This window comes from Budorcas taxicolor, chromosome 19 (assembly GCF_023091745.1).
Source record: "Budorcas taxicolor isolate Tak-1 chromosome 19, Takin1.1, whole genome shotgun sequence".
Taxonomy (NCBI): Eukaryota; Metazoa; Chordata; class Mammalia; order Artiodactyla; family Bovidae; genus Budorcas; species Budorcas taxicolor.
This window is the reverse complement of record NC_068928.1, coordinates 26626255-26653537: the sequence shown is the minus strand read 5'-3', so window position 1 is coordinate 26653537 and position 27283 is coordinate 26626255. Positions and strand designations below refer to the sequence as shown.

Below are 27283 nucleotides of genomic sequence, written 5' to 3'. Positions count from 1 at the left end.
TTTCTTTATGGTCCAACTAACATCCATACATAACTGCTGGAAAAACTATAGCTTTGACTATATGGACCTTTGTTGGCAAAGTGATGTTTTTGCTTTTTAAGATGCTGTCTAGGTTTGTCATAACTTTCCTTCCAAGGAGCAAACATCTTCAAAGAAAATAATGTTGGAGTATAATTTTAATAACATGAAAATATGGTAATGATATGTTAAGTGAAATACATAAGTTCAAAATGGTATGTTCTCATTGTGTTGCAATTTGTCTGTGCAAGTGATGAAAACTCAACTAAAAGTGGCTTCAGAGAAAGAAATGTATTGATTCATAGTACTAGAAAGTCAGGGCACGTAATACCTCAGGCAGGTTGGATCTGGGGACTCACATCATCATGAGTAATCTGTTTCCATCTCTTAATTCTTATTTTGTGTTGGTTTTACTTTTACATAGACTCTCCTTGAGAGCTGTTAAAGAGAGTGTATTAGTCAGTTTTCTCCAGATAAACAGAGCCAAGGGGACCCAGAAAGCTGATGGTGTAATTCAAAGGCTGACAGCCAGAGAGCTGACAGTACAGACTCTAGGCTGAGTCTGAAGCCCAAGAACGCGAACTGCTGAAAGCAAAAGATTGAAGTCCTGACCTAAAGGATCAGGTGGAATGTGAATGCAGCCTTCCTCCAGCATTTTGTTCTATTGGGCTCTCAGTGGATTTGATGAGCCCCACCCACACTGGGGAGGGCCGTCTTCTTTCCTCAGTCCGAGAACTCAAAAAGCTAATCTCCTCTTGGAACACCTTCAGGCAAACACACCCAGAAATAATTTGTAGCCAGCTGTCTGGGCACCCCTGTGGCCCAATCCAGTTGACACATAAAATGAACCATCACACGTCCACCCTCTGTTAAGCTGACGCTCATGTGTATCTTCTTAAACCATACTAATCTCCAAGTAAAGAATAACAAAGGTTTAATTCCACCGGCCACAATACAACAGAAAATGCACTAGCCCCTTCCTCAGAAGAGGAGGTAAAGCCCCTGAGTGATGTTTACTCTCCTTGTTATCCTCTAACTTAAACGGTATGATGTAGAATTAACAATACTTAAATACTATGGTCTCAAGTCAGCACATCTTATGTTGCATGATAAGGAAATAAGAGAGGAAAGAAAAGATAACTCACACACAATCATAACAAAATAAGAAGGAAACCTCTATGAGTTAACAATCCTCATTACTCTGACTAGCCATGTGGCTGGTATTGATAACTACCTTCTACTCACTGAATTTTTGTTGGGTTTATTTCCCACCTTCTGGTGGGCAAGAGTCTTACCAAATGTGGAGTAGTTGCTACTTCTTGCTTACTAGTGCTCTAGTCATTAGTCTGATTAGAATAATGTCAGTGTAGTGCACCAGAGTGATAGCTTGTGGAAAGGAAGTGTGTGAAGTGTTAGTTGCTCAGTCGTATCCGACTTTTTGCAACCCCATGGACTGTAGCTTGCCAGGCTCTTCTGTCCATGGGATACCAGGCAAGAATACCAGAGAGAGTTACCATAAAGGGATAAAATCCCTTTCTCCAGGGGATTTTTCCAACCCAGGGATTGAACCTGGGTCTCCCACATTGCCGGCAGATTCTTTATGTCTGAGTCACCAGGGAAGCCCCAGGGAAAGGTGATCAAGATTCCTATGAACTAAATTATGACATTAGGCTAGAGAGGTGAAATATCCCTGAGGTAGGACAGTAAAGGTCTATTATTGGCAGTGCCACCTAAAGCAGACTGCTTGATGAGGTGAAGAAAAAGGCATTTGCCAGATGAGTAGCTGCAGGTGAGGTGCCAGGAGATGTGTTACTTTGCTCAGTCAAAGGAACCACCTCTGGTACGGTAGCTGCTATCAGAGTTATCACCTGGTTAAGCTTATGATAATCCACTGTTATTCTCCAGGACCCATCTGTCTTCTGCACAGACCAGAAAAGCAGGTTGAATGGGGATGTGGTGGGAATCAACACCCCTTTATCCTTGACATCCGTGATGGTAGCACTGATCTCTGTGATGCCTCCAGGAATGCAGTATTGCTTTTGGTTTACTACCTTCCTACATAGAGGCAGCTCTGGGGGCTTCCACGTGGCCTTTCCCACCATATTAGCTAGCATTTCACAGTTTCAGGGAACCAGTGAGGGGGTTCTGCTAGCTTCTGAGCATATTTATTGCAATTAAGCATTCTGGAACTGAGGAAATAACTACAAGATGGGCTCAAGGATCCCTGAACCTCTATGAGACAGACCTGAGTTAAAACTCCATTGATCTCCTGTCTTACATTAGGCTCTCCTCTAACTGGTGGGTTCATAATGACATTTTGGGTCTCCTGGAATTAACTTCAGTTCAGAGCCAATGCCCCAAAGTCTTGAAAGGTCTGGTTGTTTCCTTTCCACCGATGCACAGTTACTCTGGTAAAAGCTATAGGTCCCCTTAGGGGAAGGCTGGGAGAAAGATCAACAGCATAAATTTTGGGTAGCATACCAGGCTCTTTCCTCAAGGGGACTGGCCTCCCCTTCATTCATGGGGTTCTGGGTCTGTAAACTGGCCCAAGTCTGGGAATTGACTGTTGAACCATTATTCTAGTTACATTTTGTTCACTTGACCTGGAATTCTTTCGCTTACACAAATCAAGTTTAATAGGCTTCCTATCTGTTTCACTTCTGGAACACCATCATCAACCATCCAACTAGGTCAGTGAGAGTCTGATTAATACTTTGACTCTGCTGTCCATTATGGCAATCAAGCCCCTCTTGCCTTTGGGGAGTTGCGTGCTACAACCTGGCCTTCACCGTTCTGGAATCCAGTTACCCCTGTCGCCTTTTGTTGTTGTCGTTCAGTCACTAAGTCGTGTCTGACTCTTATGCGACCCCCTGGATTGTAACCCGCCAGGCTCCTCTGTCCATGGGATTTCCCAGGCGAAAATACTGGAGTGGGTTGCCATTTCCTTCTCGAGGGGGTCTTCCTGACCCAGGGATTGAACCCGGGTCTCCTATTCCCATCACCTTTAGGTTTCCCAGTTCATTGGCTGCAGTTCCCCCTGGGAGGTCTAGCCTATCGGGAAGAGCGATCTCAGAGCTCCTCCAGGCTCTGAGGAGGCTCCCCTCACAAGTTTGCTTCTTACAGTAGCGGTGGTGCTGTCTTCCAGACCCTCCCAGGTGGCTAAGCCATAAATGACAGATCCCCTGTAACATTCCCATCTCCCCAATCCTTTGAATCCTTTCCTCCACATTTAACCAAGGTGGGTTCAGCATTTCTAGTTCACTCACTGCGCCACCACCCCCCCCACCCCTCTTGGCCCGTATTTCAGCCAATCAACCTAACTGTCAGAGCCCTTTCTAACTTCCCAAGCTGTAGACTAAATGCAGAATCTCTGCTTAGTGAGCCCATGGCAATATATTTGGCCTGATCAATTTTATGTTCCTTCCACTATCATCTCACACCCTTATTATCCATTCCTACATGGTCCCCGGATATTTATCTGTATAAATTAGGGAATCTTAAATTATATATTGTTGTAAATTATATGTGACTATGAATACTAGAAAGAGATTTATTATAAGGTGCTGGCCCATGTGATTATGGAGGCTGAGAAGTCCCATAATCTGCCGTCTGTAAGCTGGAGACCAAAGAGAGCCGATGGTGCATCAGAGGCCAGAGAGCTGGAGAGCTGATGGCATAGGTTCTAGTCTGAGTTTGAAGGCTTGGGGACTAGGAGTGCTTGAGGGCTATTTAGATAGTCAGGCAGAGTGCAGCCTCTTCACACCTTTTTGTTTTAGTCAGCCCTCAGTGGATTGGATAAAGCCACCCACATTGGGGAAGGCCTTCTGCTTTACTCAGCCCACTCATTCAAATGCTAGTCTCTTCTGGAAACATCTTCATGGACCACCCAGAAATAAGGTTCAACCAGCTACCTGGGCATCCAGTGCATAGTCAGTTTGACATAAAACATTAACCATCACAGAAGGCTAGTAGCAGCTCTGGGATGGTGTTTTATCAATTTAATAACCTAATAAGAAAAGAGTCTTTCCTTTCAAATCATTCCAGTAACCATCCCAGTGCTGAATCTCTTTGGCCAGGCTTGGATCGTGTGCTCCTCTCTTCTAAACTATTATTACATAATAGCAAAATTTATGGAGTACTAATTATGTGTCAAATCATAAATCTGAGTCTGAGTTTTCTATGATTAGATGTGTAACCTTGGACAATTTAGACTTCCCAAGCTTGAAAAGGCACTTAATCTGTGTCCTCTGTATTATTTTACTTAATCCTCGACAACCCAATAAAATAGATTCTATCATCATCTTCATTTAAGTGATGAAGAAACTAAAGCCCAGGCAAGTTAAGTATATTATTCAGGACAAAAGAATTAGCAAATGGTAAGTCAACTTGTATGGGTTGAAAATGTGAGTGGAAGAAAGTTCCCTGCAAAAGAATCAGATCCTGCTTCTGACATTGAAGATAAGAGTTAAAAACAAAAGAAAAAACACAGCAAAACAACCACACAGGGTACAGGGGTATAAATACATTAAAAATCTCTCACTAATAAATTCCTAAAGATAAGAGAATATATCGAATTCATGATGTAAGAACACGTATGCATGCTCACTCAGTTGTCTCCAACTCTTTGTGACCCCATGGACTATAGCCCACCAGGCTCCTCTGAGGGAATTTTCCTGGCAAGAATACTGGAGCGGATTGCCATTTCCTTCTCCAGGGGATCTTCCTGATCCAGGGATCAAACCTGAGTCTCCTGTGTCTCCTGAATTGGCAGGCAGATTCTTTACCACTGAACCACCTGGGAGGCCTGTTGTAAGAACAGGATTATATAATTATAAATATTAAGAGAATAAAAAAGAGCCTTAAAAATTAAGGCAGGATAATAGACCTGAAAAAAAGTAATAGAAGAGTTGGAAGATAAACTTGAAAAAATCCTGAAGAAGATGAAGAGATGGATAGGAGAGAAAAGATGAGAATATTAGAGTATAAGCCTGGGAGGTTCAATATCTGAATAACAGGAGCTCTAGACAGAACAGAGAACATTTGAAGGAGGTAGTCACCAATAAAAGTGAAAGTGAAAGTCGCTCAGTCATGTCCAACTCTTTCCGACTGTATAGTCCATGGAATTCTCCAGGCCAGAATACTGGAGTGGGTAGCCTTTCCCTTCTCCAGAGGATCTTCCCAGCCCAGGGATCACACCCAGACCTCCCACATTGCAGGCAGATTCTTTACTGTCTGAGCCATCAGTAGAACAGTACAGAAAAATTTACCAAGCTCGAGGACATGAGTTTCCAGACTGAAGGGTCCTTTGACTGCTCAGAAAAAAGGATGAAAAGAGTCCCACCCAGCCGGACACAGCATCATGAAATTTCAGGACACAGGGTCAAAGAGATTTAAAAATCTTTGAGAGAGAAAAAGAGATGGAGATCAGGAATTAGGTTTGACTTTTCATACTTCAGTGAATAACCCTGGAAACAGCAGAGCAATGCCTTCAAAATACTGAAGCAGGGACTTACCCTGGTGGTCCAGGAGTTAAGAATACACCTTCCAATACAGGGGACTTGGGTTCAATCCCTGGTTGGGGAACTAGGATTCCACATGCTGAGGGGCTACTGAGCCCACACACTGCAACTAGAGAAAACCCATTCACCACAATGAAGACCCAGCTCAGCTAAAAAATTAATAAAGCAAATCTTTAAAAAATATCAAAGCAGAATGATTTCCAATCTAGAATTCTCCACTTAACTAAGTCATCAGTCAAATTTGAGGGTAAATAAAGACATTTTCAGATAGGCAAGATTTCAAGGATGCATTTCCCTCCCATGCATGCTTTCTGAAGAAGCTACTGGAAGCTATGCTTTTTGAACAAGAGAATATACCAAGAGGAAGGTGTGCATACAAGCTCAGCCACTCAGTCATGTCCAAGTCTGTGTGACCCCATGGACTGTAGCCCGCCAGGCTCCTCTGCCCATGGGATTCTCCAGGCAAATATACTAGAGTAGTTTTTCATTTCCTCCTCCAGCATGGAATACCATAAATAGGAATCTGACATGGGAGAAAGGTGAAAGGAATCTGAGGATGACAGCTATGCACTAGATTCGGAAGGAAACAGATTGAAGCAGTACAACCCCAGAGAGAGACAACATGGTGGAGGGCCACCACCACCATTGCCCCCCTACCCCACTCTCATACAGACTTGTAAATCAAGGACAAAATGCCCGGAGAGTCTGGCCCAAATTTTTCTCTGAACTTCATCAATCCGCTGATCACTCTTGCATGCCCTGCTGCCTGACCTGCTGTGGATAGTGTCTAGAAATGCTCTGCTTTGACCTCTTGGAAGAATTGGAGGGCACGTCCTGATGAACAGAAGATACAGAACAGCCTTTCCTTCTGACTGTGTTCTGGCTGAACACCTAAACACTGGCCCATGCTGTGGCACTGGCTCACGTCTCAACGGTGCTGAGCCCCATGCCCAGTGTTACTCATCATCTTACTCATGATTTTCCTATAAAAGTCTCTCGTAAATGCTCAAGGAAGCTGAAGCCCAGACAATGACCTAGAGACAGTTGAGTTCATCTCCTTCAACAGTTGCAGCATCACCCTTTCCTTACCCTCCTTCACTGGTGCTTGCTACTCAGATTTTCAAAACTAAGTCATGTTTAGGGAAAAATGTCTAGGTGGAAAAATGAAGAGAAAAAATGATCAATGCAGAAATCATCACAGTGTTTAGTGCTGGGAGGTAGAGAAGAGGAGTAAACAGAGAGTTTGGAAAGACTGGCTTTGTTTTATATCTCAAATTTAGTGGATGGTTGTTTACACTATAATTATATTTAGGTTGCATGAATGATTTTATCCCCCCTTTTATTTGATGATGCATTTCACAACAAACTGTTGAAAAACTCAGGTGCTGTTAATAAATAAGGAAATGAGTGGGGACAAGCACAACTAAGAGCTATTCATCAGACTCTTTGAAAAATGAGAACATTTGCAAAGAGAAAAGATAGGAGGGGACATTTGTGTCTGGCTCATTCTATTACAGAGAACAGAGACCTGCTTAATGCATTAAAAAAAAACTCACTGAAGTATAGTTGATTTACATTGTTGTGTTAATTTTTGCTGTACAGCAAATTGATTCAGTTATATATATATATACATTTTTCATGTTATTTTCCATTATGGTTTATCACATATAGTTCCCTGTGCTATACTTTGGGACCATTCTCTATATAATAGTTTTCATCTGCTAATCCCAAACTCCCAATCCATCCCTCCCTGCTTAATTTAATTCAAGAAAGGAGTGGGGGTTGTTTTGTGTCTACCTGTGGAATGACCTAGAATGATAAAACTCAGGAATTTTTTCACTCTCCTTATAGGCATCTCTGTGTCCTTGATTGTCTACTCTGTTCCCTATTGGCTACATAGTAAACCTCCCCCAAATTCTTTAGCTTAAAACAACAATAGCCATTTATTTATTGGCTCATATACTGTGATTTAAGAAGGGGTTGACAGGGACAGCTCATCCTTGCTTTGTCAGGTGTTGGCTGGGTCAGCTTGACTGGGGCTGGAGGATGATGCTGGCTTCACTGACAAGTGTGGCTTCTCAGCTAGGGTGTCTAGAATAGCTGGGAGCTGGCTGGACCAGTCTCTCCAGCAGGGCTTCTTTACACGGTGACTCAAGGCTCCAAGAGGAATAAAGCAGTCAGGCGCCTTCAGCTCTAGGTCCAGAGCTGGCACTGTGTCACTTCTGCTGCATATCTTTGGCCAAACAAGTTCATATCAGAGAGGAGAAATAGACTTCACCTCCTGATGGGGGAAGTGGCATGTGCTACAGAGATGGGAGGAATACTTGGCTGCTGTTTTTCAAACAGTGCTATGTAGCATTCTCCCACCTCATAATTTTGATTTGCATATAATTTTAGTTTGTTGGGGCCTTTTATTTGGTTTCTGTTTTTGCCCTTGCAGCATGCAGGATCTTAGTTCTCCAACCAGGGATTCAATCTGCTGCCCTGCTGCAGAAGTACAGTCTTAACTGCTGGACTGTTGGGGAATTCCCTAGTTTGCTGTTGTGCTGGATTTCCCAGGTGGCTCAGATGGCCCTGGGTCAGGAAGATCCCCTAGAAAAGGGAATGGCAACCCACTCCAGTATTCTTGCCTAGACAATCCAGTGGACAATCCCTGGACAATCCTTGGTGGGATACAGTCCATGGGGTCACAAACAGTTGAACATGACTGAGCAACTTTCATTTTCTTTCATTTAAATCCAGCTGTGTTTTTCTGTCACGTACAACTTTATTGCTAACTAGCAGTTTCTTTTTTTTTAAGTAATCTTTTTAATTTTTCATACTTTATTCCTTATATTAATAGGTTAAGAAAGTGAAATCTTCCTAAGTACTGACTCATAGATAATGTTTATAAGTGACACACAAAATATTCAGTTTCACAAAGAGTAGTATCCAGTGATCCCTTTAAATGCAATTTTAATCCTTACTTTAAGCTAAGTGCAGGAATAATACAATGAGCCAAATACACACAAAATTTGTATATCCTGAACTACAAAAGTGGTTTCCACAGCCACACATGGTTTTAGTCAAGTACACATTTTCACAATAAATAAATACTAACAAATACGTTAATGAAACCCCAAATGCTTACCTGCCATCAACTTTTTCAGCAATACCATTCCTGCTACTGAAAGCACTTTCAGAAGTTTTAATCTGACTTGGGGAAATGAGTTCTTTTAAAATCTAACGAATAGTGTATTATAAACCCCAGAGATTTTTAATCCAGTAAGTCTTCCAACACAGAAACATTCATAGGAAATTTTTAGTTTCTCAAAAAATAAAAAATTAAAATTAAATCACTCTTGTTATCTAAAGAAGAGTATTAAATTATCTTAAGGCAAACAAACATTCCTACAAAAGGCTGTATTTTCTAATATCATTTTCTCCTTAAAAGAAACACAAACCATTTCACTACCTTTTAATAACTTACACTACTGTAGTCTAAAAACTTTAGAAATACATGAAATACATCTTAGCTATCAAAGTCAAAGGTGCCATTTAGATTTCACATATTAAACAGCTGCAGTACAACCTACAATGGCACAATATGATTAATGGCATATATAAATATTAATTCATCGACATGGTCAAGAGTCAGAAGAAACTGAATGGTTTGCAAACGAAAGATACTTAGACTTACATGTGGTCATTAAAATCCAATAAGTAATTCAAGTATGGTAATATAATGGTAGGCAATTAAAGGCTCACATATCACTCTAAAATTGAAGATGTGAAAATAAAGCCTGAAAACTTTGTGGTTCTCTGTTTTTCATTCACATGGTTAGGTATCTGGACCTTACTGTGGAAAATATAGTTACTAAGTATAGTTTCCCCAGAAGATAGTGAAGCTTCAGAAAGTACAATAGGTGTCAAGATCCATAGTTTGCTTCATCAAATGCTTTTCTGGCATGTTCCAAATCGTCATTCATAGTAAGCAAGTCTTTAACCCTAGCAAACTTTCTTGGATCCTTTTGAATCAAGAAGATGATATCTTCAACTTGTACCCGACCATGACTTCCTCCAACTGACTTTGCCTTATGAGTCATTTCAGTGATGAACTCTGACAAGATCTTCAAGAATATCTACTGATTCAGTATAAGGATTCTGGTCATCTCCAAACCCATACATCATACACCTTAATTCTTTAGAAAAAAATCTCTTTCTTTTACCCTGTCCATCTGATGTACCTCCTCCAGTTTCTTCATTTTCTTCCTCAAAGGTGGGATCTGCCACCCCACCAGCCAGCCACATCTGCAGCGTACCTACTTCCCTTGGAGCCAGCAGTTTCTTTTTATGCTTTTAGGTTCTAATTCCTAAGAACTGATTGGTTCAGTTCATCTTTTTCTCCTTATGCCACTGGTCAAAGCCTATTTTTTTTCTCAAGTTTTTAGTTTGAAAGCCGTTCAGTTTTTGGAATAGTCGCATATATAGTACATTGCAAGTCTATAGACCCTTTCCTTAGAGTCACTGATTTTATCATTTGCTACATTTGCTTGATCACACTTTCTTTCTCCATGTATATACATATGCAGTCAGTTGAAGATATCAAATACTTTGGTATATATCTCCTGAGATCAAGGGCATTCTCCTGCATAACCACAGTCAAACAGTCACACCAAGAAGTTTAGCAATTATAAACAATGTAATCTAATCTGCTACTCAGATTCATATTTCCACAATTGACATATGATTTTTTTGGATCCAGTATTCAAATAATGAGCTCACACAGAAACTAGTTTTCATGTCTCCCCAGTGTCCTTTAGTTTAGACAAGTTCTCTGGCTATTTTTCATCTTTTGTGACATTGACTTCCTGGAGAGACTAGGCCAGCTGTTTTGCACAATTTCTTTCAATTTGATTTGCCTGATTATTTCCTCTTGATTAGATTCAGCTTAAACCTTTTTGGTAAGAATGCTATATAGGTAGGATTTCTCTGGTGGTCCAGTGGCTAAGACTCCGTGATCTCAATGCAGGGAGCCTGGGTTCAATCCCTGGTGTGGGAATTAAGAGTTCACACGCTGCAACTAAAGATCCCACATGCCACAAGGAGGATGGAAGATCCTGCAAGCTGCAGCTGAGATTCGGTGCTGCTGCTGCTGCTGCTAAGTCGCTTCAGTCGTGTCCGACTCTGTGCGACCCCATAGACGGCAGCCCACCAGGCTCCCCCGTCCCTGGGATTCTCCAGGCAAGAACACCGGAGTGGGTTGCCATGTCCTTCTCCAGTGCATGAAAGTGAAGAGTGAAAGTGAAGTCGCTCAGTCGTGTCTGACTCTTAGCGACCCCATGGTCTGCAGCCTATCAGGCTCCTCCACCCATGGGATTTTCCAGGTAAGAATACTGGAGTGGGTCGCCATTGCCTTCTCCAGACTTGGTGCAGCCAAAATTAATTAATTAACTAAAAAAAAAAGAATACTACATAGGTGATGTGTGGCTAACCGGTTGATTGGCTGCTTTTAGATAATTGCTGGCCAGTTGCCTATTTGTACTCACCCATGCCCTTCCCTGGTCCCCTTCCCCATCAGTCCTCAGGCTCCTTAGCCCAGAGCCTTCTAGGTAAGTTCGGCCAAGAGAAGACAGATGGTTAGAGAACAAGAGGAGGGAAAAGGCTGGGATAGTTCCCGCTCTTTCTCTCTTCCTGTGAGGTCCTTGACTGTGGCTACTTCTTTCCCAAGAAGTCTCCTCTCCCCAACAAACAGACCCAGCCTCTGTGATTCCAGCTCCCTGGAAATCCCCCTCCTTGGTTCTGACTCCTTCTGACTGGCCCCGAACTCTGTGCTCTGATAAAACCTCCTTCTCCTGCTGTCCCTTCTGCCTAGAGCAGCAGTTGTTTCTGGCCAGTTGCTAACCTTCAGTCTCCTCACCATCCTGTGTTTGGCTTCTCAGCTTTTCCATTTCCTGTGGAACCAATTTCCTTTATTTGGTTTGAAAAACCCAGGGTGGCGTCTGCTTTCCTGACTAAACCCTGACTAATACAGGGAGGATGTCTAATCCTGGTGACCTGTGGGATGGAGTTATGTGGTATAAACTAAGGCAGCATTAGCGGGGGCTGTAAGAGGGGAAATTGTTTTAGAAGGAGGAGTATGCACTGTAGGGCTCCTCCCTGGTTACATGGAAAAGAAGTGTACAAAAAGGTGACATCACTGGGTGGTATAATTTTGGGTGATTTTCACATTATTTTTTCTTCTCTTTTGTTCATTCACATTACCTACATTTTCTGCAATGTTGTTTTGGCATGAAGAAAAATCTCTAGCATGCCATATTTAGAAAGTAAATGAGAGAGTGGTACACATGTACAATAAGCTATATCAGAGGATACGGAGGTGGCTACCCCCATAAAAGTACTTTGGCTCCCAAATATTTTTTCCAGCTTTATTGAAATATAATTGATAAATAAAATTTTAACATTAATAGATTTAAAGTGTACACTGTAATGATTTGATTATGCATGTATATTGTGAAGTGATTCCCACAATTGAGTTAACACATCCATCATCTCACATATTTATCACTTATTTATTTATTGGGAAAAGGAGAAGGGAACGGCAAAGGATGAGATGGTTAGATAGCATCACCAACTCAATGGACATGAATTTGAGCAAACTCCGTGGATAGTGGAGGACAGAGGAGCCCTGTGTGCTGCAGTCCTTGGGGTCACAAAGAGTAAGACACGACTGAGCTGCTCAACAACAACAACAAATTTGTTTTGGTGCAAACACTAAAGTTCTATTCTCTTAATAAATTTCAGTCATACAATGCAGCATTATCAACTATAGTCACTGTGTTATACATTAGATATATATATCCCCCAGCCCCTAGCAAATACCATTCTATTCTTTGTTTCTATGAGTTCAACTTTTTTTTTTTTTGGCCGTGTGGCATGTGGGATCTTAGTTCCTCCATCAGGGATCGAACCCCCATCCCCTGCATTGATTGGAAGGCAGATTCATAACCACTGGACCACCCAGGAAGTCCCTATTGAATTCCTTCTGGAGAGTAAATTTCCAGGAGAAGAATTAATGGGGAAAAGGTCATGTATATTGTTGTTTCCGGACCCCTAAAGACAAATCTTTTCCTATAAGATAGTACTAATACCTATGGTCTCCAAGAACCTATAATTGCTTTAGTTTCACTTCAATTCATTTTTAGAATAAATAGAAAGGTAGAGAATGAAAACCTTCTTCCTGTTCCAATCTTTCTGGTTCCTACACACATCTTTCCTGGAGACCATGGTATTCATTTCTCATATGATTTAGAGTTTCTCATGAACAAGCCAGCAAAATGAATACATGTAAAGAGAGCATACTAAACACTCCATTCTTAATTTTGGCTTTTAAATTTGTATTTTGAAGATCTTTCTATATCAGAACAGAGTACTTCATCATTCTTTTTACAACTGTAGAACATTCCATTGAATAAATTTACTATGATGTACTTAACCACTCATCTAATGATGGACATTTAAAGTTTTCCCCCAGTCTTTTGCTAAAGCAAACAAGGAGATGATTAACCTTCCCCTCACATTATTTTGCCTGTGTGCAAGTAGATTTGAATAATGAATTCTCAGAAACATTACTGCTGGTTCAAAGGGTAGATGCACTAGTGATTTTGTTGAAGAAGTGAAGTTGCTCAGTTGTGTCCAACTCTTTGCAACCCCATGAACTGTAGCCCACCAGGCTCCTCCATCCATGGAATTTTCCAGGGAAGAGTACTGGAGTGGGTTACCGTTTCCTTCTCCAGGGGATCTTCCTGACCCAGGGATCGAACCTGGGTCTCCTGCATTGCAGACAGATGCTTTACCGTCTGAGCTACCCAGGAAGCCTGTGATCTTGTTCAGTTCAGTTCAGTTCAGTTGCTCAGTCGTGTCCGACTCTTTGCGACCCTATGAATCGCAACACGCCAGGCCTCCCTGTCCATCACCAACTCCCGGAGTTCACTCAGACTCATGTCCATCGAGTCCGTGATGCCATCCAGCCATCTCATCCTCGGTCGTCCCCTTCTCCTCCTGCCCTCAATTCCTCCCAGCATCAGGGTCTTTTCCAGTGAGTCAACTCTTCACATGAGGTGGCTAAAGTACTGGAGCTTCAGCTTTAGCATCATTCCTTCCAAAGAAATCCCAGGGCTGATCTCCTTCAGAATGGACCGGTTGGATCTCCTTGCAGTCCAAGGGACTCTCAAGAGTCTTCTCCAACACCACAGTTCAAAAGCATCAATTCTTTGGTGCTCAGCCTTCTTCACAGTCCAACTCTCACATCCATACATGACCACTGGAAAAACCATAACCTTGACTAGACGGACCTTTGTTGGCAAAGTAATGTCTCTGCTTTTGAATATGCTATCTAGGTTGGGCATAACTTTTCTTCCGAGGAGTAAGCCTCTTTTAATTTCATGGCTGCAGTCACCATCTGCAGTGACTTTGGAGCCCCCAAAAATAAAGTCTGACACTGTTTCTCCATCTATTTCCCATGATCTTGTTAGATGTTACCAAATTGCCCTTCAGAAGGATGATATCTATTTACATCCCCACTAGCAATTTTTGATTGGAAAAGGAAATGGCAACCCACTCTAGTGTTCTTGCCTGGAGAATCCCAGGGATGGGGGAGCCTGGTGGGCTGCCATCTGTGGGGTCGCATGGAGTTGGACATGACTGAAGTGATTTAGCAGCAGCAGCAATGTTTGAGACTGTGATCACTCTATTATCCTATTATGCACAGAAGAGTGTGGTATTAAATCTGTGAGTCCGTGTGTCTCATGAAATGTTTATTGTAGTTATATTTATCTTCTCTCGATCTACCATTTGATTATTTTGTATCTTTAATTCTCTCTTTATTATCTTATTGTAATACTTAGAGTAGTTGTTTTACAGCCCTTGTCTTCTGATTCCATCATCTCTGTCATATCTGGTCTATTTCCATTGACTTTATTTTCTTCTAATTATTGGTAATATTTTCTTGCCTCTTTGCATTGCTGGTAATTTTAAAATATCATTTATTATTTATATTTAGTCAAGGCTATAGTTTTTCCAGTAGTCATGTATGGATGTGAGAGCTGGACTGTGAAGAAAGCTGAGCGCCAAAGAATTGATGCCTTTGAACTGTGGTGTTGGAGAAGACTCTTGAGAGTCCCTTGGACTGCAAGGAGATCCAACCAGTCCATTCTGAAGGAGATCAGCCCTGGGATTTCTTTGGAAGGAATGACGCTAAAGCTGAAACTCCAGTAGTTTGGCCACCTCATGTGAAGAGTTGACTCATTGGGAAAGACTCTGATGCTGGGAGGGATTGAGGGCAGGAGGAGAAGGGGACGACCGAGGATGAGATGGCTGGATGGCATCACCGACTGGATGGACATGAGTTTGAGTGAATTCCGGGAGTTGGTGATGGACAGGGAGGCCTGGCATGCTGCAATTCATGGGGTTGCAAAGAGTCGGACACGACTGAGTGACTGAACTGAACTGAACTGATTATTTATTTTTAGCTGCATTGGGTCTTCACTGCTGCATGCAGGCTTTCTCTAGTTGAAGGCAAACGGGGACTACTTTCTAGTTGTGATGAGTAGGTTCACTAGTTGCAGCACTTGGGTTTAGTTGCTCTGTGGCACGTGAGAGCTTCCTGGACCAGAGATCAAACCCACGTCCTGAATTGGCAGGCAGATTTTTATCAACCACTGGATCACCAGGGAAGTTCCCCAGGACTGGTTGCTTGTTTCACAGAAAAAGAAGGATAAAGATAGGAAAGTATTTTGTTTGTTTACTGGATTCATTCACAAAGTGTTTACTGAGCACCTATTATATGCTTCCGTGCTCAGTCATGTTGATTCTTTGTGACCTTATGAACTGTAGCCCAGTAGGCTCCTCTGTCCATGGGATCCTCCAAGCAAGAATACTGGAGTGGGTTGACATTTCCTACTGCACTCCTCCCCCATCGAGGGGCAGAACCCTCATTTCCTGCATCTCCTTGCATTGGCAGGCACATTCTTACTACTGAGCTGCCTGGGAAGCCCTTATTATACACAAGCCATCAAAAATATGGAATTTGTACCCTCAAGGAGTTCCTAGCCTGGTGGGGGAAACAAAAGGATAAAAAAATAAATTCAACTGTGTACTACTGTGAAGAATGAATTCTGTGTAGGATGTGGAGCACAAGGCAGGGGGGGTCAGGTTATGTTGGGGAGACAGAAGAGACTTCTTGGGGAGCAAGCTGTCCTGAGTCTTGAAATTTGAGTAGGCATCTGCCAGGTTGGCAGAGATGGAGGAGAGTTGGGGAGAAGGTAGGCATTCTGGGCAAATAGGCAGCAAGAGTTCCAGGATGCTGGTGAAATTTCAGGGAAATCCATGAGGTTGGGGCCAGGAAGAGATAAGTGATGTGGTTGCAAAGGAAACAGGAGACCCATGAGAAAAGTTCTTTGGCGTGCTGGTGAGAGATGATAAGGACCAGAAACGGGGCAGGGTTAGTAGGAACAGAGATGGGGGAGGGCGAAAGAGATGCTAAGGAAGTGGAATTGTCAAGACTGTTGTTCCACTGGTGATGGTAGGGAGAGAGAAAGAAGAGAGAGAGGGCAGAGAAGAGGCAGAGATGGCCAAAGTGATTGATCCAGCATGACTCCCTGGTTCTTGACTGGGGCAAGTAGGTGTATGACGGTGTCATTTACAGACATGTGGGACATGTAAGGAAGGACTGGGAAGTGTAATCAAGTTGGGTTTTGATTAAGTCAAGTTTGAAGCACCAGGACTTCCCTGATGGTCCAGTGGTTAAGAAGACACCTTCCAGTGCAGGGGACGCAGGTTCGATCCCTGGTCGGGGAACTAGAATCCCACATATTGCAGGGTAACTAAGCCTGAGTGCTTTCAAGCCTGTGCGACACAGCTAGAGGACCCCTCGCACTGCAAGGAAGAGCCTGCATGCTGCAACCAAGACCTGAAACAGCCAAATAAATAAACACTAAAAGAGAAGATTAAAAAAAAGCTTGAAGAACCTCTTGAAATTGTAGATGGGTACCTCATGGCCCACTTTACTGTCCACTGCTTTGCATGTGTAAGGCTTTGATGTCTGAGAAAGGTCAAAAGTTACCTGCCAAAAGTTCTTCTTTGGTAGAGGAACTATAAGCAAGTGCAATTCAATTCAAAATAAGTTATTGAGCATTTACTATGTGCCACACGGTGCAACACACACTAATCTCCAAGGGGAGAGAGAGTCTATCTGCCTTGTTCACATTTGCATCCCAATACCTGATACAGTGACTGATACACAGTGGACATTTGATTAGTGTTTGTTGAATGACTGACTAAATGTATGAATGAACATGTTTGGTAATGAAAATAGCAACAAGTATCTCCTGAATCCCAAAAGCTTGGGGAGACAAATGCACAGACAGGGTCAAATAGCATATTAAATGCTTGAATAGAATGGGTGTAATGGGCAAGAAGGACTCACGGGGAAAAGGAGTGACTTGTGCTGAGTTTTAAAGTTTTCTGGGCAGAGAAGAGGAAAAGACATTCCAGAAAGAAATAATAGACCATATAAAGGCCTAGAAGGGTGAAAGTGCATGACATGGTTCTCAGACTAACAGTTTAGTGCAGCTGTACTCCACCTGGCAGCCATCAGGCCTGCCATCCCCTTAGAAGGAAATAGTCCCCATCCACAGCCTGTGCTGAGGGGAAGCTCTGGGTGTTCTTACTTTACACAAAATGAAACTGCTGTTCAGCCACAGGCAAATCATAAGCTGTCTAGGGCTCTAAGAGTTACACTTGAGTGGAACAACTGACCCAACCAGAAGGAACAGGGCCAGTCTCTCGCTATGATGTAAGTGAGTGTGTATGGTTGTGGTGGCAGCAATGGTATGGAAACCACAGACAGAATCAGGCAGTAGCCATAGCGTCAAAGATGGAGAGAAGGCAGAGAAGCCAAGATGACCATAGGAAACAGGAGTTACAGAAAAAACTAGAAGCCACATGGCAGAGAAAGGACATGCTGAGCAGAGGGAGAAGCAGTTGCTTTCAGAGAAGCAGATGGAATCAGAGGTCAGCCTGTTATGTCACGTCTACATAGATTAAAACCCATTATAATGTTACAATGTGTGTGTGTGCACTCAGTCACTTAGTGGTGTCCGACTCTGCAACCCCACAGACTGTAGCCCACCAGGCTCCTTTCTCCACGGGATTCTCCAGGCAGGAATACTGGAGTTGGTTGCCATTTCCTCCTCCAGAGGATCTTCCTGACCCAGGATCTAGCCCATGTCTCCTGCATTGGCAGGAGGATTCTTTGGCACCCTGCCACCTGGGAAGCCCTAGTAACACTATAATACTTGCTCAGTTCACTTCAGTTCAGTCGCTCAGTCATGTCCGACTCTTTGCGACCCCATGAATTGCAGCACGCCAGGCCTCCCTGTCTACCAACTCCCGGAGTTCACTCAGACTCACGTCCATCGAGTCCGTGATGCCATCCAGCCATCTCATCCTTGGTCGTCCCCTTCTCCTCTTGCTCCCAGTCCCTCCCAGTATCAGAGTCTTTTCCAATGAGTTAACTCTTCCCATGAGGTGGCCAAAGTACTGGAGTTTCAGCTTTAGCATCATTCCTTCCAAAGAAATCCCAGGACTGATCTTCAGAATGGACTGGTTGGATCTCCTTGCAGTCCAAGGGACTCTCAAGAGTCTTCTCCAACACCACAGGTCAAAAGCATCAATTCTTTGGTGCTCAGCCTTCTTCACAGTCCAACTCTCACATCCATACATGACCACTGGGAAAACCATAGCCTTGACTAGACGGACCTTAGTCGGCAAAGTAATGTCTCTGCTTTTGAAGATACTATCTAGGTTAGTCATAACTTTCCTTCCAAGGAGTAAGCATCTTTTAATTTCATGGCTGCAGTCACCATCTGCAGTGATTTTGGAGCCCAAAAAAATAAAGTCTGCCACTGTTTCCCCATCTATTTCCCATGAAGTGATGGGACTGGATGCCATGATCTTCGTTTTCTGAATGTTGAGCTTTAAGCCAACTTTTTCACTCTCCTCTTTCACTTTCATGAAGAGGCTTTTTAGTTCCTCTTCACTTTCTGCCATAAGGGTGGTGTCATCTGCATATCTGAAGTTATTGATATTTCTCCCGGAAATCTTGATTCCAGCTTGTGTTTCTTCCAGTCCAGTGTTTCTCATGATGTACTCTGCATAGAAGTTAAATAAGCAGGGTGACAATATACAGCCTTGACGTCCTCCTTTTCCTATTTGGAACCAGTCTGTTGTTCCATGTCCAGTTCTAACTGCTGCTTCCTGACCTGCATATAGGTTTCTCAAGAGGCAGGTCAGGTGGTCTGGTATTCCCATCTCTTTCAGAATTTTCCACAGTTTATTGTGATCCACACAGTCAAAGGCTTTGGCATAGTCAATAAAGCAGAAATAGATGTTTTTCTGGAACTCTCTTGCTTTTTCCATGATCCAGCGGATGTTGGCAATTTGATCTCTGGTTCCTCTGCCTTTTCTAAAAGCAGCTTGAACATCAGGGAGTTCACGGTTCACATATTGCTAAAGGGTGACTTGGAGAATTTTGAGCATTACTTTTGAGATGAGTGCAATTGTGCGGTAGTTCGAGCATTCTTTGGCATTGCCTTTCTTTGGGATTGGAATGAAAAGTGACCTTTTCCAGTCCTGTGGCCACTGCTGAGTTTTCCAAATTTGCTGGCATATTGAGTGCAGCACTTTCAGAGCATCATCTTTCCGGATTTGAAACAGCTCAACTGAAATTCCATCACCTCCACTAGCTTTGTTCATAGTGATGCTTTCTAAGGCTATCAGCCATCAAACATGTTGAATAATTCACTACTACTGCTGCTACTGCTAAGTCGCTTCAGTCGTGAATAATTCACTAGGAGAGGATATTTAAAATTTCTGTTGTTCTTTATTCCCCATGACCCAAGTTTCCTGCTCATATAATCTCCCTTCTGTCTGAATAACTTCTTTCATCAGTTCTTTTGGAGCAGCTCTGTTGGCAATGGATTCTCTTAGTTTTTCTTCATTTGAGAATGTCTTTATTTCATCATCATCCTCCAGGTTTGTTTGTTTGTTTTTTTTTTCCTGGATATAGAATTCTGAGTTAACAGGTTTTTTCTTCCCTCTCTCAGCCCTTAAGGAAATATGATTCTACCTTATTTTGGCCTCCATTGTTTCTTTTCTTTTTTTTTAATATTTATCTTTATTTATTTATTTGGCTGCACCAGGTCTTAGTTGCAGGATGTGGGATCTTCAATATTCATTGTGGCATGCAGGGTCTTTTTTTAGTTGTGATATACAAACATGTGGGATCTAGTTCCCTGACCAGAGATCAAACCCTGACCCTCTGCACCAGGAGCCCAGAATCTTAGCCACTGGACCACTAGGGAAGACTCCAGAAGTTGTTTTCAAGTATATTTTTAGGAGTAAATTTCCTCTTTGTTATTATTTTTTGGTTTGAAAACACGTTGGAGTTTTGGCGTGTTCACATTTCTTGGTTCACCTGTGTGTTCTTTCAATGTGATAAATACCCAGTCCCATTGTTTTCTGGCTTCCGTTGTTGCTGCTGAGACTTCTGTTGTCATGCTAACTCTTGCCCTTGGTTATGATCTTTCATTCTTTACGGCTGTTTTCAGGACCTTTTCATCTGTGGCATTCTGAAATTTTACTTTAATGTTTCTGGTTATGAATTTATGTTCATTTTTTCCTCTTTGGGATACACTGATCTGTGAGTTTTAATGCTTCATTTGTTCTAGAATACTGTTAACCGATGTTGGCTAAAATATTTCTGTTGTTTCTTATGACCATACTTTCCTTTCAAAACTCCAGTTATTTCTATGGTATACCTTCTCATTTTATCCTCCATGTCTCTAAATCTTTCTTTTATATTTTTCGTTTCCATATCTATTTTTCTCATATTCTGGATATATCCTTTTGACAAATCTTCTAATCCTCTAATCCTTTCTTCAGTTGTCCCAAATCTGCTTTTTAAGCCATCCTTTAAGACTTTAATTTCAACAATCTTGTTTTTTCTTATTTCTAGAATATATGTTTTCCTGATCTATCCATTCAATCTTGATCGTCTTTTTATATGCTTTCATTTGTAAATCAACTATTTTTACCCTTTAACATTTCCTGTGTGTATGTGTGTTCTATATTCTATATTTGTCACTTTAGATTTTTATTTCTTTGTTGATTTGATGTGCTGGGTCTTCATTGCTGCATGCAGGCTTTCCTCTAGTTGGGGTGAGCGGGGGCCACTCTCCGGCTGCGGTGCACAGGCTTCTTCTGTTCCGGAGCACAGGCTGTAGGGCAGGCAGGCTTCAGCAGCTGTGGCTTGTGGGCTCAGCACTTGCAGCTCCCAGGCTCTAGAGCACAGACTCAGGGTAGATCTGATGCACAGGTTCAGTTGCTCTGAGGCATGTGGGATCTTTCCAAACTAGGGATGAAACCCATGTCTCCTGCTTTAGCAGGTGCACTCCTTACACCTGAGCCAGCAGGGAGCCCTGTATTTGTTGCTTCTAATAGCTTTATCCCCTTGGAATCGAACACTGTTTTTTTTTCTTGCTACTTCTGATTTTTACTCATAGTGGCTGGCTTCCTTATATATTTGATAATCTTTGTGAATCTGTTGATTTGATTGATTGCCTGCATGCTCAGTGGTGTCTGACTCTTTGTGATTCCAGGGACTAGCTGCCAGGTTTCTCCGTCCAAGGGATTTCCTAGGCATTGCTTGATCTTTGTATGTGGAAGAAGCTTTCTTCCAGACAGTGTTTACTTTGGCTTCTGGAATAGCCAGGGAGTGCTCCAACATAAGACCACTTTATCCTTTCTTTAAAGGTATTGGCTCAGATTAGGAGTTGCATGCTGGTGTTTCAAGGTTAAATGCCCCCTACAAAATTATTCCCCTAGAAATCTGGACTCTGTGTATCCCTGCCTTTCCTGGCTGCATGACCACACAGGCTGAAAACTTGCCTCTCTTTCTCCACAACACTCTAGCTCCCTGCTAACCAGCACATGTAAAAGAACCATTTAGAATTCCTGGAAAGGAAATTTATACTCACTGAAAACCTAAACAGTATACATGAAAAGTTCCAGGCTGAAAACAGTCTATTTCACTAAACAGTTATCATTCAATTCAAATTTATTTGCATGATGTTGAGCACAGTCAGTTATGGTATTTTGTTATTGTTGCTAAGTCGCTAACTCACGTTGTCATGACTCTTTGCGACCCCATGGACTGCAGCACACCAGATTCTTCTGTCCTCCACTGTTTCCTAGAATTTGCTCAGATTCGTGTCCGCTGAGTCAGTGATACTATCTAACTATCTCATCCTCTACTACCCCCTTCTTTTTTTGCCTTCAATCTTTCCCAGCATCAGGGTCTTTTCCAAGGAGTCAGCTATTCAAATCAGGTGGTCAAAGTATTGGAGCTCCAGCTTCAGCATCAGTCTTTGCAGTTAATATTCAGGGTTGATTTCCTTTAGGATTGATTGGTTTGATCTCCTTGCAGTCCAAGGGACTCTCAAGAGTCAGCACCACAATTCGAAAGCATCAATTCTTTCGTTATTGTCCAACTCTCACATCCATATATAACTACTGGGAAAACCATAGCTTTGACTATATGGACCTTTATCTGCAAAATGATGTCATTGCTTTTTAATTCATTGTCTAGTTTTTCATAGCTTTCCTTCCAAGAAGCAAACGTTTTTTGATTTCTTGGCTGTAGTCACTGTCCACAGTGGTTTTGGAGCCTAGGAAAATAAAATCTGTCACTGCTTCCACTTTTTCCCCTTCTGTGTATTTTAAATATCTTCTATCTCTTTATTTCCTTCCATTATTTGTTCTTTTTTGTATTTGCACTTTCTCACTTCCTCAGTTTTGTTTGGGCTAATGAGTTATTTACTTTTTAAAAAAGTATTTTAGGTTTATATGATAGTTCTGCTTTTCTTGTTTTCTAAAATTTATTATAATTTGTTTTTTCATTTATTCATTTCTGCAGCATTCCTTTAGTTTATTTTGTTATTATTTTCTAACTTTTAAAGAGGAACTCTGATTTCTGCATTTTGTTTTGAAGTATGTATTTAAGGTGATTAAGTATTCCTCTGAGTACTACTTGAACTGCATTTCATAGATTCTGGTATATATTCTTTATGTTATTTTTATTTCCATTAATTCCTTAGTTTTGGGTATGTTTTTCTTTTGACCCAATAATTATATGAAAGAGAGTTTTATTTTTAAACTTCCAAATAGAGAGGACTCTTTGATTTTCTTATTAAATTCACTTGTTGCAATGTGATTATAGGATAGTTTGTGCATTATTTCTGTAGGTGGGGGGTTGCAATAGTCCTTAAGTCTTAAATATGATGAATTTTCATAAATACTATTGGACACTTGAAAAAATGGTGTGTCCTCCACTTTCAGGATGCAATGTTTGATATATATTAGTAAGGTTTACTCGGAGAAGGCAATGGCACCCCACTCCAGTACTGTTGCCTGGAAAATCCCATGGACGGAGGAGCCTGGTGGGCTGCAGTCCATGGGGTCGCTAACAGTCGGACACGACTGAGCGACTTCACTTTCACTTTTCACTTTCATGCATTGGAGAAGGAAATGGTAACCCACTCCAGTGTTCTTGCCTGGAGAATCCCAGGGACAGGGGAGCCTGGTGGGCTTCCGTCTCTGGGGTCGCACAGAGTCGGACACGACTGAAGCAACTTAGCAGCAGCAGCAGCAGCAGCAGCAGTAAGGTCTACTATGTTAATTACATTGTTTAGGGCCACTCTGTTTTTAGCTTTTTAGAAAATTATAACTTGTTTTGAATTGGACGACACAAGTAAATGAAAGCCTCTTAAAAAAAATAAATAATGTATTTATTTGTTTGACTGCTGGGTTTTAGTTGCGGCACGCAGGATCTTTTAGTTGCAGCATATGTGACCTAGTTCCCTGACCAGGGATCCAGTCCAGGCCCCTCCCTCCACTGGGAACATGGCATCTTAGCCACTGGACCACCAGGAAAGTCCCTAAAGTCTCCTTTTTATTAGCATGTTTTTGTTTCTTTTTTCTTGCTTATCTTGTAATTTCTGCTGTATGAAGGTTACTTTTATGTTATTTTGTAAATCAGTATTCATAATTGTTATATTTTCATTGCCAGTTGTACCCTTTAGCTTTCTAAAGGAACCTTGCTTTCTTGGCTCATATTCTACCTTGTCTGTTATTAAGATCATGACTTCTGTTTTAAATAGTTTGTTGTATACCCTTGCCAATCTTTTAATCTTTAAAATAAACTTTAAGATTAGTTTTAGAGTTACAGGAAAATTATGAAGATTGTACTGAGAGTTTTCATGTACCTACACACCTAGTTTTTATCTTAGATTATTAGAGGGCTTTAAACATGAAGAGAATAGGAGGAAGCAAATAACACAAATTGATAATGTAGGAAATGGAGAAACAAGAATACACATAAAACATTTAAAAATAAAACCAATAAAATAAGCAAATCTCAAACGAGCTTAATTTTTTTTTTTCACAAAGTGAGAGAATAAAAATAAGCCATATTAGGAAGGAATGAAAGAAACATTACTTATACAATATAGGTTTAAAACAAAAGCAAAAACAAAAACCAGCCCACAGTAACTGTAGCAGAGATAGAAAAGAGGGAATGCTCTAGGAATCCCTAATAACTTACAGAGCCTGCTGCTGGAGCTTCCTCATTTTGCCATGTCTGGTGTTTATGCTGTAACATTCTATTCAGTTAAGTGTCAGCGGTCCTCTTTTTAAGTAATTGGAATTGTTGCTTCGATTTCAGCCAGTCCACACAGTGAAAAATATGATCCACCTGGTCTGAAGATGAGACACTCTAGAACCACACGTTTTAATTCTTCAGTTTATTGTTCACGGTTTAAATAGAGAGCCCTCTAGGGGGCAGCAGTGGAATAACAGAAGCTGCTGTTGGGCCTTTGTAGAGAGGAGACAAAATGGTGACCTCTCGTCTAGAGCTTCTAGCTCAAAGAGAACACTTAGCATTACAACCCTTGACCCTTTCTCTTACTGTTTACAGGTGGCCACCATGTTACATACGGCAGTGTAAACCATTCACGGAGAATCCAGTGTGAGTGCCCACCTGGAATTGGTGCAACAGTACTGCCCTGCATGAGTACAGATGGATTAAGAGACAAGAACTGATCAAGGTCACATCAAAGGGATGTGACCAGGATTCCTGAAGCTGTTTTGAGCCTGGTATAAAAGGAGGGGAGAAAGATGATTGGTGGGAAAATTAGGGATGTGGAGTTCATACAGGAATCAACATTAACAAAGATTTAGAGCCTGTTATGTCCAGTGATGCCTGGGCAGATTCTGTCAGTAAAATAAGAATGATTGTACCAGATTCTCCTGGAAGATTATAGTGGGCTTTTTTTTTTTTAAAGTATAGTTGATTTACAGTATTGTGTTAATTTCTACTGTACAGCAAAGTGATTCAGTTGTATATATATGTACATTCATTTTTAGCATATTATTTTTCATTATGGTTTATCATAGATACTGAATATAGTTTTCTGTGCTGTACTGGAGGACCTTGTTTATTTTGGTGAAATGATTTGAAGACTGGCGTGAGTCCTTGGCCTACCCACAATCAGTCTTGATAGTTTAATTTGGGTCTCAGTAATCCTGGTCCAATTGTCTGCTTAATTTCTTCACATAAATGTCCATTGTTCATCTAACTCAATTTTTCTTCTCTCCAGCCCAGTCGTGCCCATACTCATAAACCTAGACTCAGTCCTTTAACCTCCTTCATTCACTCCTCTTCTGAAACTCAGTCTTCAAGTTCTTTCAATCTTTACCTCACAGAGTTTCTCCAGAAAAGCTTACGACCAGTGAAAAAATTCTGAGAGTTTATTTCTGAGACTGTCTTTTATAATCCTTCTGAGAAGGCAAGTTCTAAGCTCAAACTCCACCTCCTGCTGGGTGAGATGGTGACTGAGTTGTTGAAAGGTTGGCAGCAGTGGGTGGTTTTCAATGGGCCATATGTGTCTGTTTCTACCTTATTCACTGTATTATGTTGTTTTTGTTGCTTTGTTGTGGCACACGGACTCTCTAGCTGTGGCTCACAGGTTCTAAAGCATGTGAGCTCAGTAGTTGCAGCTCACGGGCTTAGTTGTTCCATGGCATATAGGATCTTATTTCCCTGACCAGGAATCAAACCCACGTCCCCTGCATTGGAAGGCAGATTCTTAACCACTAAACTGCCAGGGAGGCCCCATTCTTTTTTCCTTACAGCTGAGTATATTGGGAAGAAAAAAAAAAGTATATATATGATATTTCTTAATCCAACCATATGTTAATGGGCACTTGGGTTGCTTCCTTGCCTTGGCTATTGTAAATGTGCTGTGCTATGCCCAGTCGCCTGGTCATATCTGACTCTTTTGTGACCCCACGAACTGCAGCCTACCAAACTCCTCTGTTCATGGAATTTTCCAGGCAAGAATACTGAAGTAGGTTGCCATTTCCTACTCCAGGGAATCTTCCCAACTTAGGGATCGAACCAGAGTCTCCTGCATCTCCTGTATTGGCAGGCAGATTGTTTTACCACTGAGCTGTTGTGAATAGTGTGTATCAGAGTTTTAAGTGAGAGTCCCAGAAATTCATGCTCTGTTAGCAAGGCCCCCCTCTCCTTTCCCACCCCCCAAACCCCTCATCATCTTTATCTCCAGATCAGAGACTGATATTCCATGTCGTTTATCTCTGTTTATGTCAACTGTTATAAGAAGAACAGGTTTAGGGCTATTAATATGATTCTTTTCATTGCTAGAAGTATTTATTTACACTTTCATCCTTTTTATGTTTGACCAGTCTTGACAGAAGATTGTCAGTTTTGTTGGTCTTCTCAAGGAGTCAGTTTTTTACTTTATTGATACTATCAACTGTATCTTTATTCCTAAAGTATTATCTTAAATTTTTTAATTCATTGTTTTGGTTCCCTGATATTTTATGGATCTTTTTCTTCTCCTTTTTCTAACTATCATGGTAGTCTGAGGTCTTTGAAAAGGGAATAGATTGGGGCTAATGTACTGATGCTGTTCTCTATGCAGCTGGGTTTTAGGTATTCATAGGGAAGGTCTACGCTCTCATTTCTGGTCTTGTGTCCTTTGCTGCTGAGGGTAATTGGTAAATAAAACAATATTGTAAATACAAAATGATAATAAATTTGATGAAGTGTTGACAAGTTCCCATAGTAGAACTAAATCTTCCTCAAGAATAGAAAACCTAAATATATTTTAAACTATTAAAGAATGTTATCATATAGTTAAAAACCTTCCTACCAAAACAAACAAGCAAACAAAACAACAGCAACAAAAATCACACGCACACACACACTCAAACAGACCTAGAAGTTTTAGAGTTGTGTAAAATATTCTAGGAAAAGATAATTCCAGTCTTAGATAGATGTTTCCAAAAATAGCAACAACAACAAAAAGAGAAACCCTACCCAAATAACTCTACTCGGCAGTTAAAACCTTGATAAAAATCAGAGAAGGATTGCTTAAGAAAAGAAAATTATAGACCTTTCTCTCAATAACATAGAGGTAAAAATGGCAAAATGTTAACAAATTGAATTCAGCAATATAAAAAATGACTGGGTTAGGTACATATCAAATGTACAAAGTTAGCTTAAGACTTAAAAAGTCATGTAGACAATGCCAGTCAAAATCACAGCAGGTTTGGGCTTTCCTGGT

General features: G+C 41.4%; 1 long non-coding RNA gene and 1 other non-coding gene across 2 annotated transcripts in view; one reads left to right on the top strand and one right to left on the bottom strand.

Annotated features, from left to right (window-relative positions):
* The window catches only part of LOC128064758 (uncharacterized), a 60933-nt gene extending 36073 nt beyond the window's left edge, over nt 1–24860 (top strand). The window contains exon 3 of the long non-coding RNA XR_008201016.1: nt 24610–24860. This is a non-coding gene — a long non-coding RNA (uncharacterized LOC128064758). The remainder of the gene's footprint in view (nt 1–24609) is intronic.
* TRNAC-GCA (transfer RNA cysteine (anticodon GCA)) lies at nt 13319–13390 on the bottom strand. Its single transcript has one exon. It is a non-coding gene; the product is annotated as a tRNA-Cys (tRNA).
* Nucleotides 24861–27283: the final 2423 nt, after the last annotated feature.